At 40.5% G+C, this 15,000-nt stretch overlaps 1 protein-coding gene across 2 annotated transcripts in view; it reads right to left on the bottom strand.

The window, feature by feature from the left end:
- Positions 1-15,000, bottom strand: part of LOC130187047 (transcription factor 4-like) — a 235,365-nt gene that overhangs the window by 81,188 nt on the left and 139,177 nt on the right. The window contains exon 1 of one of the 2 annotated variants that reach the window (XM_056404479.1): positions 1-775. This exon is cut by the window's left edge and continues 2,070 nt beyond it. The exons of the other annotated variant lie outside the window; for it this stretch is intronic. The gene's annotated coding sequence lies outside the window, so the exon portion shown is untranslated. Of the gene's footprint in view, positions 776-15,000 lie in introns of those variants that run through there. 2 annotated transcript variants of the gene reach the window in all.

Here is a 15,000-nt window from a genome sequence, read left to right as displayed (position 1 = left end):
CAGCAACCACCTGATGGTGGTGGTATAAGTGATAATAAAACACCAAATGTCTGACTGACTGTGGGCTCCATCGGATACAGAAACATAAAGACAGCGCAGGTGTTAATTCATCATCATTCATGATGGATTTTAACACAAATATTAAGATCAATTTAAAATCAACTTAAGAAAAGTGTTCAAACTCAAACTGGCTGATAAGAGACACCATAAATATCTCAAAATTGATTGATTGGAATCCATGTTTGCCTGAACTTTTTCTGACACACAATCTTACTGAAATAATCCACAACTGGCTGCGATTGTTTGGCCTTTTATCTAAATATATTTGTGTTAAAACAATACTATTGTGTGAGGAGCTGCTCAACTGTTTATATGCAACACGATCACAACATTTGACTCAAACTGGTCAGATGGTGTCGTGAAAATTAAAAGTAAACTTTAAAATACCACAGAGCCTCCATTGTAAGTCTGACTGACACGGGGGTTTGTGTACAGACCCAGAAATACTGACTCCCCAGATTCATTACAACACCAAGCAGGTCTGTCTTGAAGATATTTCTAGTTGCTCAAAATCAGGTTGTTTCAATGAGCTTGAACATTTTTGGATCTGTCTACAGCAAGAGATTTAAGAGATTCTACTCTTCCAAGAAAGTTTGGTTGACCCGAGGGCTTGTTTACCGGCATCTGAAATCCAAAGCCAGTAAAAAATCAACAGAACAGATCAAATTTCTGCTTCATATTTCCCCTACTGTACGTGCCATTGTTGTGCTCCACACACACTGAGACACACACATTACGGACATTTCAGGTCTTCTCACTTTAAACTTTGGTTAACGGTGTACCTGCAGCTTAGTATTACACTTCCACAAAGTTGGATCACTCACAACAGACAGAAAAGCAGTAGAGGCCTGACATTTAGTTCCTATGAGTCAGTGTCCAAAAAACTGTATCATACATTTCCCATCATGCAACTGAAAAATGCTTTCAATAGACTCTCTCTGCCCTTCAAACAATTGCTGAAAGACACAAGTTTTATATTATAGGCCTAGTCCAATCTCTAAACCATGATGAACCCAATTTGACATTATCAGTTCTTTTCTCAGAACTGACAAAGTCACAGTTGACATTATACAACAGTTTTCACAGGTCAAGTAGTAGCCTGCTAACCATGACAAGTAAACAGAGATTCACGGGTAAAATTGGCGGAATGGCCCTTTAAAAACACACTGAACGAAAGAGAGAGACAGAAAATTAGAGAAGGGAGGGAGGGAGGAGGAGGGGGGGAATACAGGCAGTTACCAAAACAGTCAGACAGACAGTGGTTCAGTCTTCCAAATTTCATATTAACATCGTCATCATTCATCCTATTCAAACAAATAATAGACTCCAAAACAAGCAAGCAGACCTCCCAAAACTCTCTCTCTCTCTCTCTCGCTCTCTCTCTCTCGCTCTCTCTCCTCTTTCGGCTTTAATTTGATTAAAAAGCGAGCTGCAGGAAGGGGAGGGAGGGCTGATGCACATCTAATAAGTGGACCATCTGTCTGCAGCGCTGGCTGGCTCCCAGCATTGTACCCAACCAGACTGCATGGGAAATGAAGGGAGAGATGGAGAGATGGAGGGAGGGAGGGAAGTAGGAAAGGAGTGCAGGGGAAAAAAAAATATAGACCCCAAAAAAGAGTGACCCCGTTGAGGCAAAGAAGCAGAGACAGCATTTTTAATGTTGTCTGACGCTTGCTTGGTCTACAAGCCTGCAGAGGAGATGAAGAAGAATGAAGAGGGGAGGAAAGGGGAAAGAGGAGAGGAAGAAAGAAAGAGTGCCAAAAAGAGAGGAGAGGAGGAAAGAAAAAAGGTGAAGGGGATAAGGAAGGAGGGAGGACAGGACTAATGAGGAGGAGAGGTGATGACAAAACAAAAGAGGGACTAGGATGAGAGGAGAAAACGAGGAAGGAGAGGACAAAAATTAAGGGAGGAGAGGAAAGGAGAAAAAAGGAAGATGAGAGAGGAAGAGTGGAAGATGGGAGGAATAGGGAGAGGGGGGAGAAAAATAGAAAAAGGAAGGAGATGAGAAAAAAGGGAGGGAGGAAAGGAAAGGGAAATCTGGGGAGGAGAGAGCAGAGTGGAGGAAAGGGAAGTGTAGAGGGGAGGGTGTAGGTGAGAAGGTGAGGGAGGACAAGGAGAGACTATGAGAGCTGAGTGTTCATTTCTTTTTTGAAAACTCATTCACACTGACCTTTGACCTTAAGGTAGTTCAGTCTATTCAAAGCACCTGCAGCCACGAGTGCCACATCGCCTCACTATTTAAGGTGGACCAGAGACATTTAACAAACCACCAGCCTCAAACCGCCTTAACTTTGTTTACTCTTTTAACTTATAAATATTTTACACCTGACCAAAACACAGAGGTCAGAGGTCAAAGGCCACAGCTCTTCTTTATCCTCCCTCACCTCCTGCTTTATCCTCTTTCTTTCTTCATCTCTTCTCTTTCCTTTTCGTTTTATCTTTCTTTCTCCCTCTCCTCACTCTCTTCTTGTTCCTCTTCCAACAACCTCCCCAACCCCCCATCCTACTAATCTTCATCTCTTCTTCCTCTTACCACTCAAGCTCCTTCCCCTTTCTCTCCCCCATCCTCCTGTTCCTCTCCCTCAACACCCTCCCTACATCTCTATTTCCTACTTCCCAACCCTTCCTTCCTTCCTTCCTTCCTCCCTAGCTCACACTTCCTCCCTTCATACTCCCTTTTAAAATTCCATACCCCCTCCAGTTTTTCTCCTCTTCCTCCTTTTTCCTCCTCCTCCCTTTTACTTTGTCACCCTTTTCTTCCTCCATTCGTTCTCCTCCTCCTCTCCTCCTCCTCCTCCCTCTCTCTGGTGGTTGAGATGACAGTTAATTCATGGTTGAATTATAATCTCACATTTCATCCTGATTTCACACTGACAGGATTTTCCTTCATATTATGACGCCCAGTTGTCGCTCTCGCTCTCTCTCTGCTTCTTTGTTTTTCTCAGTGTCTCTCGTCCTTTCAGTACATCTTTCTTTTTGCTTATGCAGTTGTCTGAGTTCACTTTTTTCCTCCTGTTTTCTCTGCACCTTTTTCTCTTTTCTTTCCCTTGTCTTTTTTCTTCTTGCTTTCTTTCTTTCCTTCCTTTTTGCCTCCTTTCTTTTTCTCTTTTAATTCCTTTTTCCTTTACTTCTTTACCCCATTATCCATTTTATGTTTGTCCTCTTTCTTTTCTTCATTCTTTCTTTTTTTGCAGTGACTCTTAATGTTTCTCTCTCTCTCATATGGAGCACTGCTGGCCTAAATGCCCAGGGAACTCTCTCACTCACTCACACACACTCACACACACACACACACACACACACACACACACACACACACACACACACACACACACACACACACACACACACACACACACTCAGCACGATTGCACTTTGTTCTCCTTTGATTTGAGTCTTTTTATGTTGCAGGTCCGAATTTACAAACAATAAAGTTATTGACAAGATTTATCAACAGCAGACGGCTACAGACACACACACACACACACACACACACACACATATATATATATATATACGCACACGCACATAGTGTGAAGGTGCACTTCTTTTAAGTGGAAACAGAGGAGTAAGTTAGTGCTGAAAGGTCGATTATAAGGTATTTCTAATGTCCATAACAGGCAATCATTATGTTGTATTGAAGTAATAAATCTGCTTAGAAAATCACTGAATAATTGACTTTCATGATTGAGTTTAGACATTTCCACCAGTATCAGTATCAACAGTCTTCAGGTGATTGTTGTCTGTATCCATGGTAACTGTCACAAATTAAAATTTTTGCCTTTTGCCTGGTTTATGTGTGTCCCTGACCACTGCCCACGCCCTGACGTCGCCTACTGTTTGTCCTTGCCGAGCCTTAATAAAGGTGAACTGGTTTAACTATTACTGATGTCTGAGTTGTGTTCCAGAATGAACCTGAGCCTGAGCCTGAGCCTGAACATGGGCCTGAACCTGAGTCTGAACCTGAGTCTGAACCTGAGCCTGAACCTGACTCTGAAAACTGAGTCTGAGTCTGAGCATGAGCCTGAGCCTGAACCTGAGTCTGAACCTGAGCCTAACTCTGAACCTGAGTCTGAACCTGAGCCTGAACCTGAGCCTGAACCTGAACCTGAGTCTGAACCTGAGTCTGACTCTGAACCTGAGTCTGAACCTGAGCCTGACTCTTTAACTGAGTCTGAGTCTGAGTCTGAGTCTGAGTCTGAGTCTGAGTCTGAGTCTGAACCTGAGCCTGAACCTGAGCCTGAGCCTGAGCCTGAACCGTGACAGGAACAGTTTGAACACAAACTGCTAGTAGCTAATGAAACCCGACTATTCATGCTGCAGATTGACCAAAACATCCAATATTAGGTGAAAATGGCAGCTAAGGCATAGCACGCACCTGGCTATAGGACGTTACATCACTCAAAGCATGATGGGAACTCTGATGGCAAAAGAACCAAACTTATTCATGGCAAATACAAAAAATCACAGAAGAGACAGAATCAATGATAACTGGTTGTTTCCTTTTTCTTTGACATTATAGGGCAGAATGTTCTGTGTATCACACTGTCCTCTATCCATTCATATGCAGGTATTTGCAGTGTGATGAAAACATACAGGCTTTTGGTTTCATTAGAAAACTGTCCCAGTGACTAAAAGTTAAAGCAAACTTCCCAGATTTTACAGTGTACTTAAATACAGAAGATATATTGTGGCTGTTGAGGTTACAGAGCTTATAATGTAACTAAGTACTTTTGTTGAGTAATTAGTAAAGTTATGTAATGTATGTAACTTTTAATGAGTCATCTGTAATTAACTAGAGATCACTTTGTGGTGGAATCACACCCATGAGGACTCTTCAAACGCCGCCTTCATTTTGATCTCAATTACACACCTGTAAAGTTTCATGACTGTATCTTCCACAGACAAATAGACAGATAGATAGATAGATAGATAGATAGATAGATAGATAGATAGATAGACAGGACTCACTCTCTCTCTGGTGTAATCAGGATAAAAAACATGGCCTGACATGGCCTCAATTCTGACGTACAAAATCAGACGCTAATTTTCCTTCAAAATACAAACTGCAAGAAAGGGAGAGAGATAGAGATAGAGAGATAGAGACGGAGACACACACACACACACACACACACACACAGAGAGAGAGAGAGTACCAAAAGTGTTTGGAGAGGGTGTGTAAGTGTGTCTGCGCTGTGAGTGTCTGAAGCGAGTGTGTGTGTGCGTGTGCGTGCGTGTGTGTGGGAACGAATGAACGAGCGCTGCTGCACGCTAATTATGTATGCATGATTTAATCTGCAACTCAATAATATGCAAATATATTCATATGTTAGTTTCTTAATTAAAAATGCAAAGCAGCCCTTATGGTGATTTTTCTGTGATTTTCTTTTCAGCCTAACAAACGGAACATTTTGAGAAATTCAACAAATTGGAGGGAGGTGCTACAGTGGGGGGTTAACAGAAAAAAAAAAAACTTCCTGTAGTTGGAGAATAAAGGAAGAGTTGGAGGTGGAGGACAGGGACCTACTTGTTGAACGAAGGCGAACTTTCTCATACTACCTTAACGACATTTTAAAGACACTTCTGCTTTAAAAGACTTTTGAAATGTTACTTTGAAGGTCAGGCATGTTAATTACCACCTTAAATAAATAGATATCATGTCAACATCCGAGTCTAATTATGACCCATAAACTCAGATTCTTCTTCAACTTCTGATGAGTCCGACTTAGTGTTAATATACAGGAGTCTATCACTGGACACTTCACCTCAGCCAAAGTCTGTCTGTCAAGGTAATGAAACATGAAGTTAATGGATATCCTGACAATACACAGTGTTGTCAATCACACATCTCCCTTGACTCTGTATAATACTCATGGGATGTTTCTCATGGCGACATTATCTAAATACACCTGTTCAGCAATTTCAAACATCGTCAATGACTTGTTTCGCAGACGGTCTTTTTCGAACACAGAGTTCTGAACTCCTGAGAGTCGGAGGTTGCAGCTCAGTCCGTTTGCAACTGGGACGGCCGGGTTTGTGCACACACACCAGTTTAGCAGGGTTCAGGTGAGTACACCTGTTGTGCTAATAAACTGATCTCAACTCAGAGTCCACGTTTGACCACCCCGACTGAAATGCGGTCAATATATTTTCTGTTGAGGTTTGGTAAGATTGGTACACACTATGAAGACAAAAAAAGTTCAGATGCTGCATAATTGTACAAGAATAACCGATAATAACTAATATTTGATTTTTTTGACATATCGTCGGGAATAGCACTGCTAGTTGGTCTGTTAGTCGCTCCACCACTTTCATCCAGATCTTTACAACTGTTGGACGGATTGTCATGAAATGTTGTACAGACATTCATGGTCCCCAGAAGATGAAGCCCTCTGACTTTGGTGAACCTCTGATTTTTACTTTTATGCCACCAGGAGATTTGCAATTTAGTTTTTTAGTGAAATATATCAAAAATATTTAGTACAAATATTCATTCTTATCTTACGATTAATTGCGTCCTTATCATTATGAACATGTAAGCAAAGAACCAACTGCTAATGTGACAGAAAAACACTACAGAGATATCAGTGTCACTATTAATAAACTAGATCAGACTGTTTTTAGGGCGAACAAGAATGCTGACTGGCCAGTCTTTCCCAGCTAGTGTCACATGTCTGAAAATGGAGCAAATTTTCAAGTAGATATTATTTTGACAATATGACCACATGATTGAAATATAAATCTAATTTCTTGCCTGAAAATATCTCAAAAGTTTATTTGGTGACACAGTTGTAGAGTCGTCGAACCAATAAACTAAAACTTTTATGAGTCTGGCTTAAATTGCCACTGGCTGATGTGAAATGCATGCTGGGATATTGGTCCACAGCTAGTTTTAAAGACATCATGGATAACATTGGAGGAGCAAAAACCCTTTAGGACATGTGGATCATTCTTGGCTAAATTTTCACATGTCCAGTTCAGAAAAAAAAACTAAAGATCAGCATCATCAGTCGTCCGTTTTTTTTTTTTTTTTGGAGAACTGCAGCCTGTTCACCAGCTCAACAGTAAAATCTGAGATCAGTGTCTGGGGTCTGACTCGGTGTGGAACCTGCTGTCTGCTCGCCGAGCGGTTCATCCAGCGCAGAGTGCGACCTGCTGCTGAAAGAAAGGCCCGCTCAGCGCTTTGTGTTCAGGTATACTTTACACAGAGCGTGCTCAGAATGAAAACAATGATTAAAGATGAAGCTAATCCGCACCACCAGCATGCATTACAGCCACACGTCAGGGTGTCTGTGGTTTATGTGCGTGCGTGCGTGCGTGCGTGCGTGCGTGTGTGTGTGTGTGTGTGTGTGTGTGTGTGTGTGTTGTGAGGCTGATATTCAGATCGCAGGCTTTGTTGAAGCCACTGCTCTCATTAGAACAAGGTTAAAAAAAAACAGCCTTGTTTATTAAACTAACTGCCCCTTTTTGTCTGTTTACACCTCTCTTCTTTCTGCCTTCTGTCTGTAGATCTATTTCGGACTTTAGTTTTTGCTTCATGTCCAGTTTTTATTTAAACAATTTCATTTTTTTTCTTTTATCCTTTCTTCTTTTATCCTCTGTTGCCTGTTTATTTTCCCTCTTGCTCTTCTTCTCATGTTTCTCGAAGGGGTTTCCATGTAATTTCTCATGTTTGGTTTAGTTATCATTTAGCTAAGGTAGATTTTTTTGTTGTTGTAAATGTAAATGTATCATTATGTATTAAGACTCAAATGAGCGTGGCTCCTGCTGAGGGATTCAACCTTTCAAACCTTTCAAGGCCTCTTGAACCTTGTGCAGAAACTTTGAAACTGGCTCTCAAGGCTTAAAAACTCATCAAGATGCAGGAGCTGCTTGATAAGCACTGGTAAACAAAATGGTTTTGATAGCTTGTCATGTTAAGATCACAGAGCAATTAGCTCTAAAATAATGTACATCCAGTTATCACTTTGACACGTTAGATGCATTACATTTCAGTATGGAGGATTGTCATCTTCACTTGAAGTGAATCTGATCTGAGTTTCATTTTGCAATTCTTGTATAAAGCTGTGAAATCTTATGAGCAGAAAAAAACAATATTAAAGGGGGAAAACTTAAAGGGGGGGAATGAAAGCAGGGCTGAGTTTGACATTTTGGTGAAGCTGAGAAAGACAACTGAGAAATATTTAACACATTATCAACAACTTAAAGCATTTTTGTCACAAGTACAGGCCATGTGTGTGTGTGTGTGTGTGTGTGTGAGAGAGAGAGAGAGAGAGAGAGAGAAAGACAGCATGTGATATTCATCGTAGCCTTGGAGAAAAAGAGTGTCGCTCTCTGCTGCCTGTTTCTGCAGCCAAATATTTGGGCTCAGGAATGCACAAGGGAACATTCACATCTGCAGCAGGCATTCATTGTGTGTGTGTGTGTGTGTGTATCTATGTGTGTGAAAGAGAGAGAGGTCTTTGTAGAAGCCAAATGTCCTCACAAGGACTGAAAGGCAGCAGACATCTTTAGGCTGAGGTCATTTCATTGACAAGGAACCTTTGAAGCCCTGAGGCAGTCGCGAAAGGAAAACTCAAATCCTTTATTGAAGTAAAGGTCAGATGGCGGGTATCAACAGCTAACTGGCCAACTTGGCAAGGACGTGTCTACACCAGTTTGTTAGAGTGGCCTGTGGGGGAGTATAAATGATTAAAAATCTTGCCTCACTAGCTCTGTCAGTTAACAGGGTGAACAGGAAGCCATCAGTGCAGCATGCTAAGCTAACAGAGAGCCAGCTAGCATAACAACAATGTCACCATACCTACAAAAGCAAACAGGGCAAATGCTTACATATTCTTGGGGCTAGCATACACATCCAACAGCGGCTAACGGGTCGGACGCTAAAGCTAAATGTGTTTGTCAGATTGTTGAACAGACAAGCCAACTTCATGTAGCAAGTGTGCACAGGTGTTGCAAAATAGTTTCACCAGATTAGTGAAAATTAGGCCTAAATTAGATATTTCATGGTGTTAAATATTTTTTGACAAATATGTACTATTACATATAACATAAAGTGAAACCACATTTAAAAAAAAAAATTGAATCTGCTGGAAATATTGAAATTCTTTTAGTTTAATGTAACTACCGTTGAGTTTAAGACACAATTCTAACAGCCCTTGCACCACATTGCCCATTAACCTAAGGTAAATAGCTACAACACACCTAGTGGAATAAATGTAAGAGGAAATCACAGGTGGGCGGGGTTTGGGGCATGACTCCTTTGTTGTGACATCACAAAGTTCCAGAAGTCTCAGTTTCTGAACACAGGCTGTGTGAATTTCTCTGTGGACTTTGATACTTTTGCAGTATTAATATAGAACCTAGACCTGCTTTATAATCAGACAACACATGGACATCTACCTTTACACTATATGGGACCTTTAAATATTTATTCATAGTTGGGTTAGAATCTTTTAAAAGCGCTTTAATTTAATTTACATTTAATGAACTAAATGTCCTCAGAAGTAAACTAACACATTATCACGTCCAATGAGCGCCTCTCTGCATGTATCTGTCTACATACTGTAGGCCTATAGCCTATGTAAGCTATATCTGTGTATGCATATACTGTGTACATTCTGTGAAAGGTCTAGTTTTGTGTCAAACAAAAGCTCTCTTTAGGGAAAAGAGGCTCTGCACAAACAACATGTGCACACGCACGCATGTACACAAACACTCACTTACACACAAACGGATGCCTTGTAATTCAATTAGCAGTTTCCCATCTGACACAAAATGGCGGCCGTGGTGCAGCAATGTGGGACATTTTGGGGCCGAGAGCCAAGTAAATAGTTTATATGCACACACGCACATACAGTCGCTTACACACACTTAGAGACATGTTGTGTGTGTGTGTGTGTTTTTTAGATACATTGTGTGTTAGAAGCAGTTATAAAAACAAAGTTTATTTATAAAAGTGAAAAAGATCAACAGATATTTTTTAAGGCATTTTTGTAGCTTTTTGAAGTGGAATGAGCCATTGAAGCATCCACACAGCTGTCTGTCAGTGTGTGTGTGTGTGTGTGTGTGTGTATGTTTGTGTGTGTGTGGCAGTTAAACCATGAGGCCATCCTTTACTAAAGCTGCTCTCTGGGTTTCTTCAGTATAAACACTGAAGCTGCAGGGTAACAACCCCATAAACTCAAGATGCTGCTTTTTCTTTACTGAATATTATTGTTTTATGTCAGAATAATATTTAAGTTTTTATATGAACGGCTACTAAAATAGTGTTTTACTCTTCCTACATGTTTGCATGTCAGTAGGTTGGTTTCACTTGTCACCTGTAGCATGAAGCATCGAGCCACTTCTGAGGTATTAGGAGATTACAGTTATAATCCATATTTTTACTAATTAAGCAAATGGTAATTTGTAGGAATCATATGAAGCACAGTATAGTATCCCTGTCATCATTCCCTGCAGCCTCTTTCTCATTTCATCTTCTGCCAAGGTCCAGTACAACACCGCTAATTTGGGCAGCACGATAACACACACACACACACACACACACACACACACACACACACACACACACACACACACTTCCTATTCAGTATCACTTCACACATGAGGAGAAAAGATCGTTGTGTATTTCTGTTTTTCAGATGGTCATTTATATACAACTGAAGTCAGTTTGACAATGACATAAATACATACCATGAAGTTACTTTTCCAAATGTATTTTTTTATGTATTTTTATTCCTTTCCTTTATTCCTTTCCTAAACCAGCACATTCTGGTTTAAAACAAAATGAATCTTTATTTCTCTTATTTTTATCATTTCTTTCATTTCTATCATTCTTATTCTATCATCGACATGATTATGTTCCACAATAATAAAAGAAAGAAATTGATGCACATGACAACAAGTCCTCCATCTGTATTATTTTTGTATTTTTTATTATTTACCACTGCGTGTGTGTATTTCATTTGTAGGAAACAAAACAGCACCAAAACATCCATTCATTCATTATCCATACCGCTTATCATTAAAGAGTCGTGGGGGGGTTAGACAGGTCGCCAGTCTTTCACAGGGCTGACTTACAGAGACAAACAAGCAGCGCGCTCACATTCACACCTACAGGCAAAAATAGCAATCATTTATTTTTCATTCAACGTAAAGTCACTGATCAAAATGCCAAGTGTAAACACGCAGACTGCTACTTCATTGAAGTTTCTGATACTGTTCGAGGTTTGTTTCCATCTCTGATTTAAATACTATGTAATAACATATATACTGACAGAGGCGTCCACATACTGGGGATGTTTGTCATGGTTTGTTTTAGGCCCCTTAATTCTAATGAATGAATGGAAATCTTTCTGCAACAGCACACACTGACGTTTTAGACAATAAAGTGTTTCCAACTTTGTTTAGGGAAGAGCCTTTCCTGTTCAACACGACTGTGCCCCCGTGCACGAAGCCAATCCCATAAAGAACTGGTTTCCCCACTCGGCGGTGTGGAAAAACCTGACTGGACTGCACAGAGTCCTGACTTCAACCCCACTCAGCACCTTTGGGATGAACCGGAGTGCAGTCTGCCAGCCGGGCTGAACTGAAGCTGAACTGGTGCAAAGCCACATTCAACAATGACACATTCAGGCTGAAACCAGGGAAGCTGAGGGTGAGGCTGTCGCAGCAGCTGATTAATGACTGTTTTCTAAATGGTACATCCAACTATTATATATGGCTGAAATTTTGAGGGTGTCTGCATACTTTTGGCTAAAAAAAAAATCAACCAACATAAAAAGTGCACCTTATTAAGAGCTTGGTCTGCAATATATATGATAAACCTGTATATCTACATTTAAAGAGAATTCAGCAGAAGACTTCATGAAATTCCTGCATCGTCTCTGTGGCCTTCACTGTGCGGGGAGCACGAACACAGCCCCACTGTGGGGAACTGGTAGGGTCTGTGGCTCCTCTGTGGTACCTGGGGCCGCCTGAAGGGGGCAGTATGGCTCACCAAACCGCTTCCCTGGACCCCCCACCACAACCCTCCAAACCCCGCACTCCCCCACCCCCCCCCGTCCCTCCTCCACCCACGGCCTACCGGGGGACTGCCGGCTCTCCTACTGTGCCTTCTGCAAGACCTGGCTTAATTTAATTAACGCTGTCGACTTTAAACAAAACCACATCTGAGCCGAGGACAGAGAGGGAGAGAGAGAGAGAGGGAGAGAGAGAGAGAGAGAGAGAGAGAGAGAGAGCAGGAAATAGCCAGAGATGGGAGCAGATCGCCCCGGTCAGATCGCTGAGAGGATTTAATCGGCTCAGGGTTTGAAAATATTTCACCTTCAATGCGTCTTAGACCTTAAAAAAAAAAGTTTTTAAAAGACACCGCAGGATGCTGGTGCTGGTGCTGGTGCTGGTGCTGGTGTAGGGAGCTGAGGATGATCTCAGGCTCTTCACACTCTGGATCCTCTAAATGAAAACTAAAGTAGTAAATGATGAGCTTCAGGTAAAACTGTGATTTTATGGTTGTTTGGCATTTTGAAAATCAAGTCTCACTGTAGCTTTGGATACTTTAACACAATGTTTTCTCTGTGAGTTAGAGATGATGATAAATTATTTACAGAAATTAAGAATTATGTTGAATTTGGAGGAAGAAACCAGCGGAGAATGTTGCATTTTTCAGGCATTTTTTTTTTTTTACAACTTGGATCCTGTAAAGTTTATGTTTTCTTTCCAGAATATTTTGTGAGCAAAGTAACTGAAACAGTCATTTGTTAAAGATAATAAATTATTACATTTCTGTTAAAGGCATTTAGCAAATTGTTGAAACATTTTAAAGCAAAGTGGGAAACTTGTAAACACTTGTGAAGTCTGGATTCTGAAGGAGAAATGTCAGTGAATGTACATGTATGTCCCCAAACTGATATGTGTCATTTTGGAAATCACAAATCACACATAAGTCAAAAAACCATCCAGTCAGTCACTGATATAATGGTGAGATTTCACTACTTAAACAGGGATGAGCATTATTTTTTCAGCTTTTCTTTCGGTGGATTTTCTTTTGATTAAGGAGAAAAAAGCTTCACATATTTGACTGTGATGAACTGAATTATTCACGAAAAGTCACAATTTATTGTATTTCTTTCTTCTAGTGTTTTGAAGAATTAAAACTAATATTTTTCTTAAATCCGTCACTGATAACGGACACTGTAAATATCATACATTTGAAATTTGATAAGGAAATTGATTATATTCTGTTGATGCGTTTAGGCAGGATAGGTTCATGTTCAATCAGATTAAGTTATATCACTTTTAGTGCCAAATGACACAAACTCTAAAACAAAAGATGATCCAGACGATATTACAATGTTTAAGAGATCAATCGGCCTACTTTATTTAATCCAGTTTAATGGTGTACAAGCAGTTTCCTGTAGATTAAAGTTTTTCTTCAGCTACTTCTAAACTGCGTCGTTGAATCATTTCACTTTTATACACCTTCACATGTGAATCCTTCCTGAGTTCAATCAGTCACATTCACAAACCAGTGTCACCATGAGAGTGAGTGAGAGAGAGAGAGACTGTGTGTGTGTGTGTGTGTGTGTGTGTGTGGTTGTGTGTGTGTGTGTGTGTGTGTGTGCAGGTGGAAATAAAAGAAAAAGAAATGAGCATTAAACTAGCGGTAAACATTAAACAAACTCATGATGAAACATATATATCATTGCATTTGTATTTCCTTTAATGGCTTCGTTTCCATGCTTTCATTATGGCAATTTTTGGAGATAATCTTGACGTATATGTGTGTGTGTTGTTTATTCAGTCAGCATTAGCAAAGCCCCGAGGACGAGCCGGAGACTCTATCAGCCCCAACAACAAATTATCTCAAACAATGATATCTAAAAAAAAAAAAAAAAAAAAAGCTGTTATACTCCCAAACACCAACAAAGAAAAACAAGAGTGAGACGACACTCTGCAACTTGCTAATGTTAGCAACTGATGCCTAATTTCCTTTTGATTACAAAGACGTCCCACGCTCTCCTCTCAAGTGACGTTTAATTGTTTCTCAAAGTAAATCATCAACTCAGCAAACTAAATTTGACAAATAACAATAACAAACTTACAGCGCAGGGAGACGAGAAGGAGGGGAAAAAAGAGAAATGAATTCATTAAAAAAAAAAAAAAAACCTATCGTCTGCAGTGGATGTGAAACAGAGATGAAAGCAAGCAGACAAGACTTTTTGCCTTAAATGAAGTGTGTTCATACGCTGGAGCATATGGGACGGCAGCAACGCAGCAACAAGGAAGCCAAGTGAAAAACGCATTAAAAAAATGACACATGAAATCTAAATCTATCACAAAATGTGTAAATCAGTAATCAGTGTGTTCGTATTCTTTATGATAGAAATGTGCAGCAAAACAAAACACATTAAAATGGTTCAAACATCGAGCGAAAAGCCTCTACGACGACGACTCAAAGTTGGCGGAGAAAGCGCGGGAGGACGTAACGAGTCAAATGTTGTGAGGCTGCTGCTTCTGCCCCCAGTGGCAACAATTTATTTACTGCAGCTTCAGCACGGCTAACGTGTCACGGCATCCGTGACACGAAGCGCGGAATGAACGGCGGCACAAAGGACACGAGGTAGAAACCGTTTCAAATCTCGACACTGCAGCTTCCTCCCTTCGTGACTGTGAAAACATTTGAGAACTGCAGATTTTTGGAGAATGAGGACATTTTGCAAAAATGCACAAATGTAGCCAAAGCAAACACGAGCCTTCAGCAGATTCATGTAGCCAAATCAAGCGTGTATCTCCATCCCGGTGATGATGTGCAGGTTTACTGTCTGTCCTCGAACTCAAAGCACAAAGCCCTGTGCTGTGGCTCAGTGAAGGGAAACACAAAGAGGAAATTTGCTACCAAAAAACACAGTAACTGGTGGATTCCACTTTCATTTGGTA

This window comes from Seriola aureovittata, chromosome 18 (genome assembly GCF_021018895.1).
Source record: "Seriola aureovittata isolate HTS-2021-v1 ecotype China chromosome 18, ASM2101889v1, whole genome shotgun sequence".
Taxonomy (NCBI): domain Eukaryota; kingdom Metazoa; phylum Chordata; class Actinopteri; order Carangiformes; family Carangidae; genus Seriola; species Seriola aureovittata.
This window is presented reverse-complemented; position numbering and strand designations above follow the sequence as displayed.